The 13,451-nt window shown below is 40.6% G+C and overlaps 1 pseudogene; it reads left to right on the plus strand.

Moving 5' to 3' along the window:
- The first annotated feature begins 4,718 nt into the window (after positions 1 to 4,718).
- Positions 4,719 to 5,177, plus strand: LOC123457649 (annotated as a pseudogene).
- The last annotated feature ends 8,274 nt before the right edge of the window (positions 5,178 to 13,451 follow it).

The following is a 13,451-nucleotide window of genomic DNA, read 5'->3' on the forward strand; positions in this document are numbered from 1 at the left end:
AAAGCCAAAGAACCAAAAAAGTGAGCAACGATATACCCCAGGTGATTGACAAGAAGTTAGAAAGTTAGGCCAGTTCTCCGAAACTCCGGAGGGAGCCTGTTTTACTTCAGAGGGAAAAGAGATTCTACCTCAAGCAAAGGGACTAAAGTACGTTCAACAAATACACCGCCTAACCCATCTGGGGGCCAAACATCTACAAAAACTGCTGCAGACGTCTCCTTACCATATTCTGAGGTTGTCAGAGATAGCTGGCTCAGTAGTCAAGCATTGTGTACCTTGCCAGATGGTCAATGCTAATCCCTCAAGAATGCCTCCTGGGAAGAGGCTAAGAGGAGACAGCCCAGGTGCTCACTGGGAAGTGGACTTCACTGAGGTAAAGCCAGCTAAGTATGGTAATAAGTATTTACTAGTTTTTGTAGATACTTTTTCAGGATGGGTAGAGGCTTATCCTACCAAGAAAGAAACCTCAACTGTGGTGGCTAAGAAAATACTGGAAGAAATTTTCCCAAGATTTGGGATACTGAAGGTAATAGGATCAGACAATGGTCCAGCCTTTGTTGCCCAGGTAAGTCAAGGACTGGCCAAAGTATTGGGGATTGATTGGAAATTACATTGTGCATACAGACCCCAAAGTTCAGGACAGATAGAAAGGATGAATAGAACCATTAAAGAGACCCTCACCAAATTGACCACAGAGACTGGCACTAATGATTGGATAGCTCTCCTACCCCTTGTGCTCTTTAGGGTTAGAAACACACCTGGACAATTTGGACTGACCCCCTATGAATTGCTATATGGGGGGCCTCCTCCACTGATAGAATTAACCTCTATACATAGTACTGATGTGCCGCTTTCCCAGCCTTTGTTCTCTAGGCTCAAGGCGCTCGAGTGGGTGAGACAACGAGTGTGGAAGCGACTCCAGGAGGCTTACTCAGGAGAAGGAGACTTACAGATCCCACATTGCTTCCAGGTGGGAGATTCGGTCTATGTCAGACGCCACCGCACAGGAGACCTTGAGACTCGGTGGAAGGGCCCCTACCTCATCCTACTGACCACTCCAACGGCCATGAAAGTTAAAGGAATACCCACCTGGATCCATGCATCTCACATCAAGCCCGCTCTGCTGCCGGGCCCCAAATGGCAAGCCGAGAGGACAGACAATCCCCTTAAACTTAGGCTTCACCGTGTGGCTTCTCCTTCTCCAGCTAGGTGATGCCTCCAATCCCCATGCCCCCCAAAAGTTGATTTGGCAAGTGCTTTCTCAAACAGGGGATATAATATGGACTGCAACTAGAGAAGCACCCCCCTGGACTTGGTGGCCTGTCCTGACCCCAGACATATGTGCCCTGGTTTCCAGGGCAAAATTTTGGGATATCCCAGAGCTCATCCCAGAGGAGGTCCCCAGAGAAGTCCACTCTCATATGGCTAAGTGGGCACTCACACAAGGGGTCATCTCTCAAGGCCAATACATGGCAGACAACCCGGGGTGCAGCTCTGGGCCAGCCCAACGTAGGATGCAGCATACTCCATTTTACGTCTGCCCCTGAACTTCTAAACGAAGTTATGGAGGGATAAAACAGTTCTACTGTAAATACTGGGGTTGTGAAACTACAGACAATACCTACTGGCACCCAGTTTCCTCCTGGGACCTGATTACTGTGCAGGAAGGATTAGATGGGAAAAAAGCAGTTCCTCTCAGCATCTCTTTCACCCCCCAAGGTTGAAAGTCCCGAGACTGGATAAAAGGAAAAACCTGGGGACTCAGGTTTTATATGACAGGATAGGATAAGGGCCTAACTTTTACTATATGACTTAAGATAGAGCCTCCCACCCCAAGACCAGTAGGACCTAATAAAATTCTAGTAGAACAGGGACCCCCTAAAGTGGCATTGCCCAAGCTCCCACCCACAGTGGCAACCAAGACCCGTTGCATAACGACCGCTAGAACCCCTTTGACTAGCCCACTCTCGGAAGCCCCACACGGGACAAGACAGAAGCTCTTTAACTTTATCCAAGGGGCCTTCCTTGCCATAAATGCCATCAACCCCAATGTTACCTCTGCCTGCTGGCTTTGTTTATCCTCAGGACCACCCTACTATGAGGGGATGGCAATTATGGGAGAGTTTAATATGACTAAAGAACATAATAGCCGGTGTTCATGGGGAACCAAAAACAAGTTGACTCTCCCGGAGGTCTCAGGAAGGGGGGCATATATAGGGAAGCCCCCCCCCCCCCGTGTCCCACCAACATCTTTGTAATGTTACTTTGACCTATAGTCAGACCTCAGACAACCAATATCTAGTGCCAGGGTATAACAGGTGGTGGGCATATGATACTGGGCTAACTCCCTGTATTTCTACCTCAGTTTTTAACCCATCCAAAAATTTCTGTATAATGGTCCAGCTTGTCTCCCGGGTTTACTACCATCCTGAGGAAGTAGTCATTGATGAATATGACTATCATCCCACCCGATCCAAAAGGGAGCTTGTAACCCTTACCCTAGCAGTCATACTTGGCTTAGGAATAGCCGCCAGTGTGGGGACAGGGACCACAGCCCTGGTCACGGGACCACAACAATTAGAAAGAGGGCTTGGTGAACTACATGCTGTCATAAATGAGGATCTCCAAGCTTTAGAGAAATCTGTTAGTAATCTAGAGGATTCCCTGACCTCCTTATCCGAAGTGGTCCTACAAAACCGGAGGGGATTAGACCTACTGTTGTTCCTAAAAGAAGGCAGATTATGTGCAGCCTTAAAGGAAGAATGTTGCTTTTATGTAGATCACTCAGGAGCTATCAGAGACTCCATGAGCAAACTCAGGGAAAGACTAGAAAAGCGTCGAGAGGAGAGGGAAACTGACCAAGGATGGTTTGAGGGATGGTTCAACAAGTCCCCCTGGATGACTACGCTGCTTTCCACCCTGATGGGACCCTTAATGGTTTTGCTCCTGATGCTTTCAGTTGGGCCTTGCATACTTAATAAGATTTTTACTTTTGTTAGAGAACGAGTGAGCGCGGTCCAGATCATGATACTTAGACAACAATACAAGGGCCTTCAGGGCAAAGAGGAAGCTTACATGTAGTCCTTCCAAGTTCTAGGATTAGAACTATTAACAAGAGAAAAAGTGGGAAATTAAAGGCCCAAGAATTCAGAAGCCCAGAAATACTATCACGCTCCAAAGGGAGCTTAAGTGGGCCCCTGCATACCTCAAACTCCAGGCTTTACTCTCTGTTGGAAACAAGAATCCCTCTTCTTATTATATCAGAGCCTGATCCTAATATAAAACTAGGTAAAAAGGGCATGAGATAGCCCTCAAGGATGGGAAATGAGTAATGACGTGAACCACTTATTTGGTTTCTGTAAATAGTCTGCACCATAAACCTTAATAGCCCACACCGTAAGCCTTAGTAGCCCGCACCATAAGCCATAGCAGCCTGCCTCAGAACACCAAGGTCATAGGAGACTGATACCACACTCTGCTACTCCCACCCAAGGACCTGCTCAAAAGCTGACCACCAATGTCATAGGAGACTGATTGGTCCACGAGGGGCTTGAACAAATTAAACTAATTGGCTTAGAAACTATGGAGTGGCACAAACTGAATGGCTCGCACCCCATGGGCTCCTGATGTTAAAAAAATGATTGGTCTAATGCACAGGCTTTGTTAGAAACCCTATAAAAACTGTCCCGTTCCTGCATTCGGGGCTCTGCAGTCCTCTACCCCTGTGCGGTGTACAACTGTGGGCCCCAGAGCGCTTGGAATAAAATCCTCTTGCAGTTTGCATCAAGACCGCTTCTCATGAGTGATTTGGGGTGTCACCATATCCGGGCAGAGCGTGGGGTCCCCATCTTGGGGTTCCTTCATAATCACTTTCCTTACCTACTCACTCAGCTCTTCCCTTTCCAGGCATCCACAGTCAGGGTCTCTGTTTCTCAAAGTCCTGACATATTCATGAGGGTATTCTTGGTTGTGGATATTTGCTCCTTGGAATTCTAGTGCTGCAGGAAGGGGTGGACCAGAAGAACTCTTACTCTGCCCTCTTGCTGCAATATCACATTTAAATCTGTCTCCAGGGTAGTGCTGAGAACTCTGCATGTACACATGGAGAGTGACCAGAAACCATATGAACATTGTGACTGTAGATTTTTTTCCCAGAGGAAAAAACAAACCAAAATCTTGAAAGCATCCTTACTGCCAGCACAATCACAGCTGCCTTCTTCACAATCTTTATATTTTTAAACATATTGGTAAATTTCCCCCCTTATCTCTCTCTTCAACTCAATTAAGAATATGTCCATCATTAAAAGAGTGAGGAAGACTAATACATAACTTGGAATTATTTAATTAATTAACTCACTAACTTCATCAACAAACCTGTTTTGCAAACAAGTTAAGAAGAAAACATGGCTCTCTGCATTGAGGACTCAAATTATAACTGATTTTGAGTAAGGGAAAATGGCAAGAGAAGTTTACATTCATAGATTTAACTCTTTATTCTGTAATTGAGGTCACAGGATCCCAAATAGGAAAGGAGAGGATTGGAAAAAATGATGACGACAGAAGTAAAAGAAGCAAGAAGAGAGACTTTTCCAGTTAAGTGTATGGACCTTCTTTTGGGATAGTTGTTTTGCTGTGAAACTTTTCAATTATTACTCACTAATCCTTTGACAGTAATATAAGAAAGGTGGGAGAGCTGTCTTCCTCAGCCTTCAGGGAAGATGGCGGACATTCAGACTGAGAGAGCCTGTCGTTTTCCCAAACCAGAAGAGGGTGCTGCTGGGAGAAACTGGCCAAGAGAACTCACCTGGTCCTGCAGGGGGATCGGCCTTGTCACTCATGCCCGAAGAGGCCATGGAGGACACCTACGTAGACAAGAAATGCCCTTCACTGGTAATGTCTCCATCCGAGGACAGACCGGTCTGGAGGGGTGACCAAGATGAAGATGCAGAGGACCAGTGTCATCCTCCGGAACCGTCTCCATTACACGGGCGAGTACAATGGTTCTGAGAAGGGCCACAAGAACATGTCCGTGCATCTGTGCCCCTGCTTCAGGCATGCGCAGACCGGCGACATCGTGACAATGGGCGAGCACAGGCCCCCGAGAAAGACTGTGCACGTCCGGGTGTTCAAAATCTCCAAGGCCGGGGGGCACCAAAGAACAGTTTTAGAAATTCTGAGACTGGGTATGGGCTGACTCCCCGAACAAAATGAAGCTTTCTTCCCACCCCACCAAAAAACAAAAAACAAAAAACAAACAATAGCACCAAAAAACCAAAAAGTTGGGAGAGGAAAATGCCCAAAAGTCTAATGAGAAGTATACATTATAAGACTGAAAATCTGAAAAAGGTCAGCCATATTTCTCATTTTTCTTTGCTTCTTGAGGTGTTACACAAAACTCAGAATCTTGCTGAAGCTTCAGCCTATGCTTCAAGATCATGCTATACATTTTAGTTTTAACATTCTCAGTATTTTACAGGAACTATGAAATGTAACTCTCCCAATTACTCTGTTTTGTTTTTTTAAGTGCACAGAAATCCAGTGTTCTACAGGTTCTACAGATAGAAGTTATGAAAGTACTTGGCTAACATGCAGTGTTTAAGAAAAAAGTCAGAGATTCCATCTTACTCCAATTAGAATGACTATTATTTTTAAAAATTGCTGATCATAGTGTGGAGAAAAAAATGAACTCATGCAGTATTTGTGGAAATTTAAAATAGTGCAGCTTTTATTGAGTCACTATGTCTATTGAAACAAACAAAACTAGGGCTTTTCTTCTGTCCCTCCCTCTATCTTAAATACATACATAAATAAATAATTTAAAAATGAAACTACCCTATGATCCTCCTATCCTACTCATAAGTATCTATCCATGGGAAGTAGAATCAACATATGAAAGAGAGAGCTGCACAGCCATGTTTACTGTGGCACTACTCGATAACCGTGATTTCGATACAGCCTGTCAATGAACAGAGAAAGAAAGTGTAGTAAACATACAGAGTGGAACATCATATCACCATAAAGATCAGCTAAATGAGGGCAGTGGATGCCTATAATCTCAGCATTCAGTAGGCTGAGGCAAGAGAATCATGAGTTCCAGGACAGCCTGGGTTACCTGGAGAAATCTTGTCTAAAAAAAAAAAAAAAAGTAGGTAAAGGATGAGGAAAGAAGGGAAGTTCTGGACATAGAAAAACAAGTAGCACATGTTTTCTATTATGTGTGGAAACTTATGAAACCAAAAGGTGACTAGAAGAGGAGTTACTAGGGGTTAAGAAGGAGCTATAAGAAAATAGGAAGAGGAACCTGTGAAGTAGATAGAAGAATAATGAACAGGATCAATGCATAAAGCATTCATGTGTGGAAATATCATAGTTTATTCCATTAATTTGAATAATTATTATGTGTTCATAACTATAATCGCAGCTTTGGTAGGTTGTATGACTCTTGCATCCTATCCATTTATTCTGTTATTTAATTTGTTGGTATACAGTTGTTTATAATAGACCCTTACGTTCCCTTTGATTTCTGCAGCACCTGTTGTAATGTCATGTCTTTTATTTCTAGTTGTTTTAAGTATTTAAACATATTCCCCTTTAGTTGTGTATTAAACCAATGAAGTTGACATAAAACCATCACATTAATCTTCCCCAAACAGTACGTAGAAAACAGCCAAATAGTCAGTTTAACAATGGGATTTATGCATATGTTATTTTTATTCATGTCTTTTTTTCTTCTATATTGTGTATTGGAATAAGAATATGAGATCTGGGGCCAGAAAGATGGCTTAGTGGTTAAGGCACTTGCCTGGAAGCCATATTCAACTCTCCAGATCCCACATAAGTCAGCCCCACAAAGGGGAGGCAAGCACATGGTTGCACATGCCCACTAGGTGGTGAAAGCTTCTGGAGTTCAATATCAGTAACTGAGGCCCAGGTGTGCCAATTCTCTCTGTCTCTCTCTCAAAATACTTTTAAAAATTAAAAAAAGAATATGAGATCTGTTCATATTGGTAGTTACAAGAACATAGTAAATAAAACAAGGAGTTCAGGGCTGGAGACATGGTTTAGTGGTTAAGGCATTAGCCTTCAAAACCAAAGGACCTTGGTTTTATTCCCCAGGACCCACATAAGCCAGATGCACAAGGGGGCGCATGCATCTGGAGTTCGTTTGCAGTGGCTGGAGGACTTGGTGTGCCCATTCTCCTTCTCTCTGCCTCTTTCTCTCTCTGTCAAATAAATAAATAAAAAATGAAGTGTTTAAAAAAAGGGGGGGGCTGGGTGTGGTGGTACACGCCTTTAATCCCAGCACTCAGGAGGTAGAGGTAGGAGGATTGCTGTGAGTTTGAGGCCACCCTGAGACTACAGAGTGAATTCCGGGTCAGCCTGGGATACAGTGAGACCCTACCTCGGAAAACAAACAAACAAGCAAACAACAACAACAAAAAAAACAATAAGGAATTCAGTTTACTCACATGAAGAAGTAAATAGAAATAAGTTTTGATTGAGATGGTAGAGGCACAAAGGAGAGGAAGCAGGTTGCTAGGTGCCTAGACTTAGGCTTCTGTTGCTAGGCAATTAGATATAGATTCTAATCCAATGAGAGACAAAGGGAAGAGGAAGATTTATATTTTCTTTGCCAACTGAAGTTTCACATGAATATTTACTTAGAAGATGCTGTTAGATACAAGTCATTAATAGAGCCATAAGTAGAAATCATCACTACATTTCCTGGTAAGATATTCAAGAGTTTAAGCATAAAGGGTAGAAGTACAAGTTGCTCTCACATGGGCACACATTCACACCTTAATTCTCGACCAGCTGTTTAGAAACTGGGGTATGCCCCTTATGACTTCCTATTATCCTATTATTTCCTATGTATTTGGTTGGGACACTATAAACTCTTTTTAATGTGATTCTATTCATAGTTTGTAAGATGAGCTGTAAATGATGTTGAGGGCTAAGTGGTAATTAGGCTACAGAAATTGATGTATTCTGTGACAAAATGGGGAGAAGCAAACAGAATGAATAAGAAGTGGTATGTGAAAATATTTAAGTCTCTAATATGGCACTACACATTTTTTATTTCTATTTTTAATACATATGTTTTTTATTGACAACTTCTGTAAGTACAGACAACAAACCATGGTATTTCCCTCCCCTCCCCACTTTCCCCTTCATAACTCTGCTCTCCATCATATCCCCTCCGTCTCTCCACTAGTCTCTCTTTTAATTTGATGTCATCATTTTTTTCTCCTATTATGAGGGTCTTATGTAGGTATTGCTAGGCACTGTGTGACTGAAAGTGTTATGGTCTCTCAGGAGCACTATAGTCATTGTATAAAATAATGTGTGAAGTGGACAGTGTGGCTCAATTTTTCTGTCCAGTTTGTGCCTATAACCTGTTACAAGATAAAGTCCTAAGAATCAAGTCTGAGGTTTTTGTATAGGCTAAATTCATCAGCAACTATATCACATTGTGAGCCAATAATCCTTTCTATTTGCAAAACATCAATGTTCCATAATTATAACTAAATATGTATCAGGATAGATAAGCTGCAAAACAGCATGTCAGAATTTTACTAACAATTTTGTTCTCCAGGATCCCTTTCACTGATTTGCTGTCTTCTGTAGCTTCTTTAGTATTTTGATCAGCAAACTTGTCTCTATTTTCTCAAGCAATGAAGGTACTCTTGTTGTTTTATAGATGAGCATAGGATAATGTTCTTCTTGAAACAAATCTTCTGCCCTGTATGTGCAATGACAAACTAAAGACTGGGGAAAATACCAAGCTAAATGTTAATCATGTAAGTAAAGGATTTTTGGTTTTATAACTTAAAGTACCATGCTTGCAGTTCAATAATAATAATTTATCAAAAAATTATCAAGACAATGTCAGTTTCCATCTGAGGGTCCTGTGTAATATTGAGAAAATGTATAAAATCAAAAAGTTAAAAAATATTGTGGGCCACATTGCAAAATTATTATTAGTATGAAAATATTTGGAAAAAATTCTATTCATGACTTCAAGGTACAAACTGAAGGGCCAAGCTATCTTCCACAGATATTGTGTTTTTTTTTTTTTCCTCTTCCCCAACTCCTCTAAATATACATTGTAACTCATATTTCTGGAAATGTTGGTAACATATAACAGAAATGTTAAAGGCTGCAAAAAGAATGACATCTACATCTGATTGAGTGATTTGTATAGTGGTGGTGGAAATGATGAAGTCTACAGTTTTTATACTGATTGCAGGCACAGTGATGGGGATTTGAAAAGGGAGAAACAAAAAGATTATGTGAGTCCTCCATGAATTTGATGAGTACGTTTTAATTAAACACAAAGGTGTGGTTCACTAGTGTGTGTGGACATAAATATAGGTCAAAGGCTAAAGATCTTTGAAGGTCAGAGTAAAAACAGCAGGTTATGTATAGGTTACTCACCTCCTTGCTAAACAAAATGATTTGGGTAAGGTCATTGGTGGAGAAGAAGGTAATAGATACTCAAACCTTTGAAAAATATGGAGAACAAATTTGGGAAGTTGGAAAAGAAAAAATAATGACAATGATGCAATAGAGAAGTTAGGGGAGATTGTCAATAATTTTCAGGAAATGAATTATTTAATGGGAAGTAGAAGCAAAATAAATAAAAATTCAGTTGAAATGAATGGATTCTAGGTCGGGGAAAAGTTATGTGCTGAGTCTGTCATTTTTCCCTACTGTGGAAAGTGGTCTTCAGTCAGTGTCTTTAAATCCCTCCTCATCTGGGATTTCATTTTCCATGGTGGCTGGCACTGTCCCCCCAGCCCACCCCACCCCGTAGTCTAGTAGTGCTTAATCCCATCGCTTTAGTGACTGCATGAGCCTGGTGGAAGTTTTCATTTGGTCAACACAGCCAATTTATATGTAAAATACTTATGTTGACAGTCTTGAAATGTATCTTAGCCTCTAAAATATGCAGGAACATCAAACCCACAAGTTACATAGGCTTGTATCATCCACTGGAAACCTCCAATATACACCATAGTTTCCACATCTTACATACTTTTAAAATATATTTGAAGAGCGAGAGACATGGAAGGAGGAGAAAAGAGTAAAGACATATCAAGGCTTCTTCTGATGCATGTACTACTTTGTGCATCTGGCTTTATGTGAGTACTAGGGGAATTGAATGCAGGTTCTCAGGCTTTGCAAAAAATTGCTTTTACTACTGAACCATATTCCCAGACCCTTTTGCATTTTTATTGAAGATGTACTCATAAATAAAGTAACTAGGGCTAGAGAGATGGCTTAGCGGTTAAGCACTTGCTTGTGAAGCCTAAGAACCCCGGTTTGAGGCTTGATTCCCCAGGACCCACATTAGCCAGATGCTCAAGGGGGCACACGCATCTGGAGTTCATTTGCAGTGGCTGGAGACCCTGGCATGCCCATTTTCTCCCTCTCTCTCTCTCTCTCTCTCTCTCTCTCTCTCTCTCTCTCTCTCTCTCTTTCTCTCTCTCTCTTTATCTATCTCTGTCACTCTAAAATAAATAAAAATAACAACAAAAAATTAAAAAAAATAAAGTAATGAATCCTGCAGCAATCTAGGCGCTCTGCTACTACCAAATTTCTCACCTTCACAAATATGTACTACATTTGTATTGTTGGCACAAATATTTCAGTATTTGTATATGAGATACGTATAGTTTTTCTTTTCTGAGATTAAATCCATTTGAACATTGATCTTCAGAGTTAACTACTAGTCCTAAAATTCCAGGGATTTTGGTGAGAGTGTCTAGCACATTACCTTCCTGAGAGCTTGCCCTCCTTTCATATTACATAAGGTTTTTGTTGTTTCTGAAGGCATAGTCTTTTTTTCTTCAAATTTCATTATGTCATTTTTCCTTACTACTGTGTAGAACATTGTGTAGATATACCACATCTTGGTGATCCATTCATCTAATGATGGACATCTGGGTTGATTCCAGCTCTTAGCTATTATGAATAGAGCAGCTATAAATATGCAAATCTATGAGAGATCTCTCAGAGAGAACAAATATCTCTGAACTGAGGTATGAAGCTTTTAGGGTTAATGTCCAGTAAGGAAATAACTGGGTCTGTTGGTAACTCTATAGTTAACCTTTTTAGGAGTCTCCATATTGCTTTCTATAGTGGTTGTACCACCTTATATTCCCATCAGCAGTGAATGAGGGCTCCTATTTCTCCACATCCTCACCAGCATTTGTTTCATTTGATTTTTTAATTTAACTGCCCCATTCATCTTGAATATTTCTTCTTTTTGGTATAGTACTGTGTACAGCATGTCTGTCCTTCCTTTGTATTTTGGCAGTAACTTCAAAACCACAAGGTCAGATTGCATTCTCCCTAAGAAAATGAATCATTTCCTGGACTCTTGTCATATCTAAGTTAGAGGAGATTCTGGACTTTTTATCTGAAGAAGGAAATGAGTTAAGATGTTAGGGATGAGTGTATTCAAATGAAAGCATCCTATGGAGATACATGTGCCTTTAGGGGCATGGAATGATATGGTGTGAATGAGCCCTCAAAAACTCATGCTGAAGTTGAATTGCTAAAGTAATAGGGCTGGAAGGTGAGGATTTTAAGCAATGATTAGATCCTGATGAATGAAAGCCATTTATATGGGAATGGGATAGTTGTCACAGGATTGGCTTTCTCTGTCATTTAGGTGCTCTTGCTTCCCCTTTTACCATTTGGCATGGGATACAGTACCACACTAGATGTGCCCTTCACCAGATATAGGCCCTCAGTTTTAGAGTGCCTAGACCTCACAACCGTGAGCACAAATATATCTTATTTGAAAATTACCCAAACTATATTACTTGGACCACACAGCAGGAAACAGACTAAGACATATAAGAAAAACACAACAAAAATACTGGAGCTTAGACTAATCATTAGCAAATTTAATGAAAGATCATAGGAAACAAAAAGGAATAAAATATAAATAGCATTAAAACATTTTCTACAGTAGACAAAAACAGTGCATTAAAATGATTAGGATTAACACAACTTTTAGTAGGGGGAAATGTACAAAATATAAGAATGTAGAATATACTCAGTGAATTAGAAAACAATAAAATTGGTATTTAGAAGTAAAATTTATAAAACATAACAGGAACTCAGTAGTTACGCTGAATATTTGACTAGAGCGATCAGGTTCCTGAATTTCTTAGCAGGAAGAAAGGCCAATGCAAGTGTTCCTACAGGGAAAATTACAGAAAACACAAACTGAAAACTAACTAGGATAAAAAGTTGTAACATCCCTTATGTTAGAGTCCCAAGAAAAGCAAAAAGAGATGTTCTTTGAACATTATGTGTCATCATTTTCTTCTGTTCTTTAGTTTTTACTAACTCATACTAATTATATACATTAATGCTTATGTGAGACACACAACCTTCTATTTTCCAGTGTTATCATTTCTCCTTGTTTTCTGTTATGTATGTGTATGCATGTTTGTGAATGTAAGTATGGGCACATATATAGTGGCCAGAAGACAGTCTTAGATACTGTTCCTCAAATACTGTCCACTTTTACTTAAGATAGCATCACTCATTGCCCTGGAACACACCAAATAGACAACACTGGATGGTCAATAAACCCCAGTGATCTCCAGGTCTCTGCCTCCTCATTCCCAGATCTGGAGTTAGAAGTGAATGCCAACACACCCAGCCATTTAAATGAGTATTTAGGAATTGAACTCAGATTCTCATGCTTCCAGGGCAAGTGGCTTACTGTCTGAGCTATTTGCCCCCCAGCTCATGTTTTAATAGAGAAACATCCCTTTGATACTTAGAGAAGTACCAATGCTTGCAGTCCATCCGACTGTTCTGGGCTTGACTTTGTTTAACATGAAAATCTGCAGTTCCATCCACTTTCCTGTACATGACCTGATTTTATTCTTCTTTATGATTTTATTCTTCTTTATGGCTGAATAGTCCATAGTGTAGATATGCCATATTTTCTTCACTCATTCACTTGCTAACAGACCTGTAGGCTGATTCCATAATGTTTGGAATAGTGCTGTGATAAACATAGTTGCGCAGGCATCCCTTTTTCATGCTTACTCTATGTCCTTTGGGTATCCATGTAGGAGTAGTACAGCTGGATCATAGGGCAGTTATAGTTTTCAGAAGGCTTTCATAATACTTTACAAAGTAACTTACTGGTTTGTATTCCTATCAGTACAATTAAAGTTTTCACTTTTCCTGCATTCTCTCTATAATTTGTAGGTGGTGTTTTTACTTTAAATTTTCTTATTTGGAACTTTAATGTATGGACATATTGTAGATTTGTCATATTCCCATCAGGCTATCCACTTATGTCCCCTCTTCCCCACCCACCTCCTCAGTGAGGGTGTCAGTAATCACTGTGAGGTCATGAATGTGCAAGTCAGTTCCCATAGAGAGGACAATGCCTCACAGTAAGCCTTCCCACC

Source organism: Jaculus jaculus, chromosome 1, assembly GCF_020740685.1.
Source record: "Jaculus jaculus isolate mJacJac1 chromosome 1, mJacJac1.mat.Y.cur, whole genome shotgun sequence".
NCBI classification, from domain to species: domain Eukaryota; kingdom Metazoa; phylum Chordata; class Mammalia; order Rodentia; family Dipodidae; genus Jaculus; species Jaculus jaculus.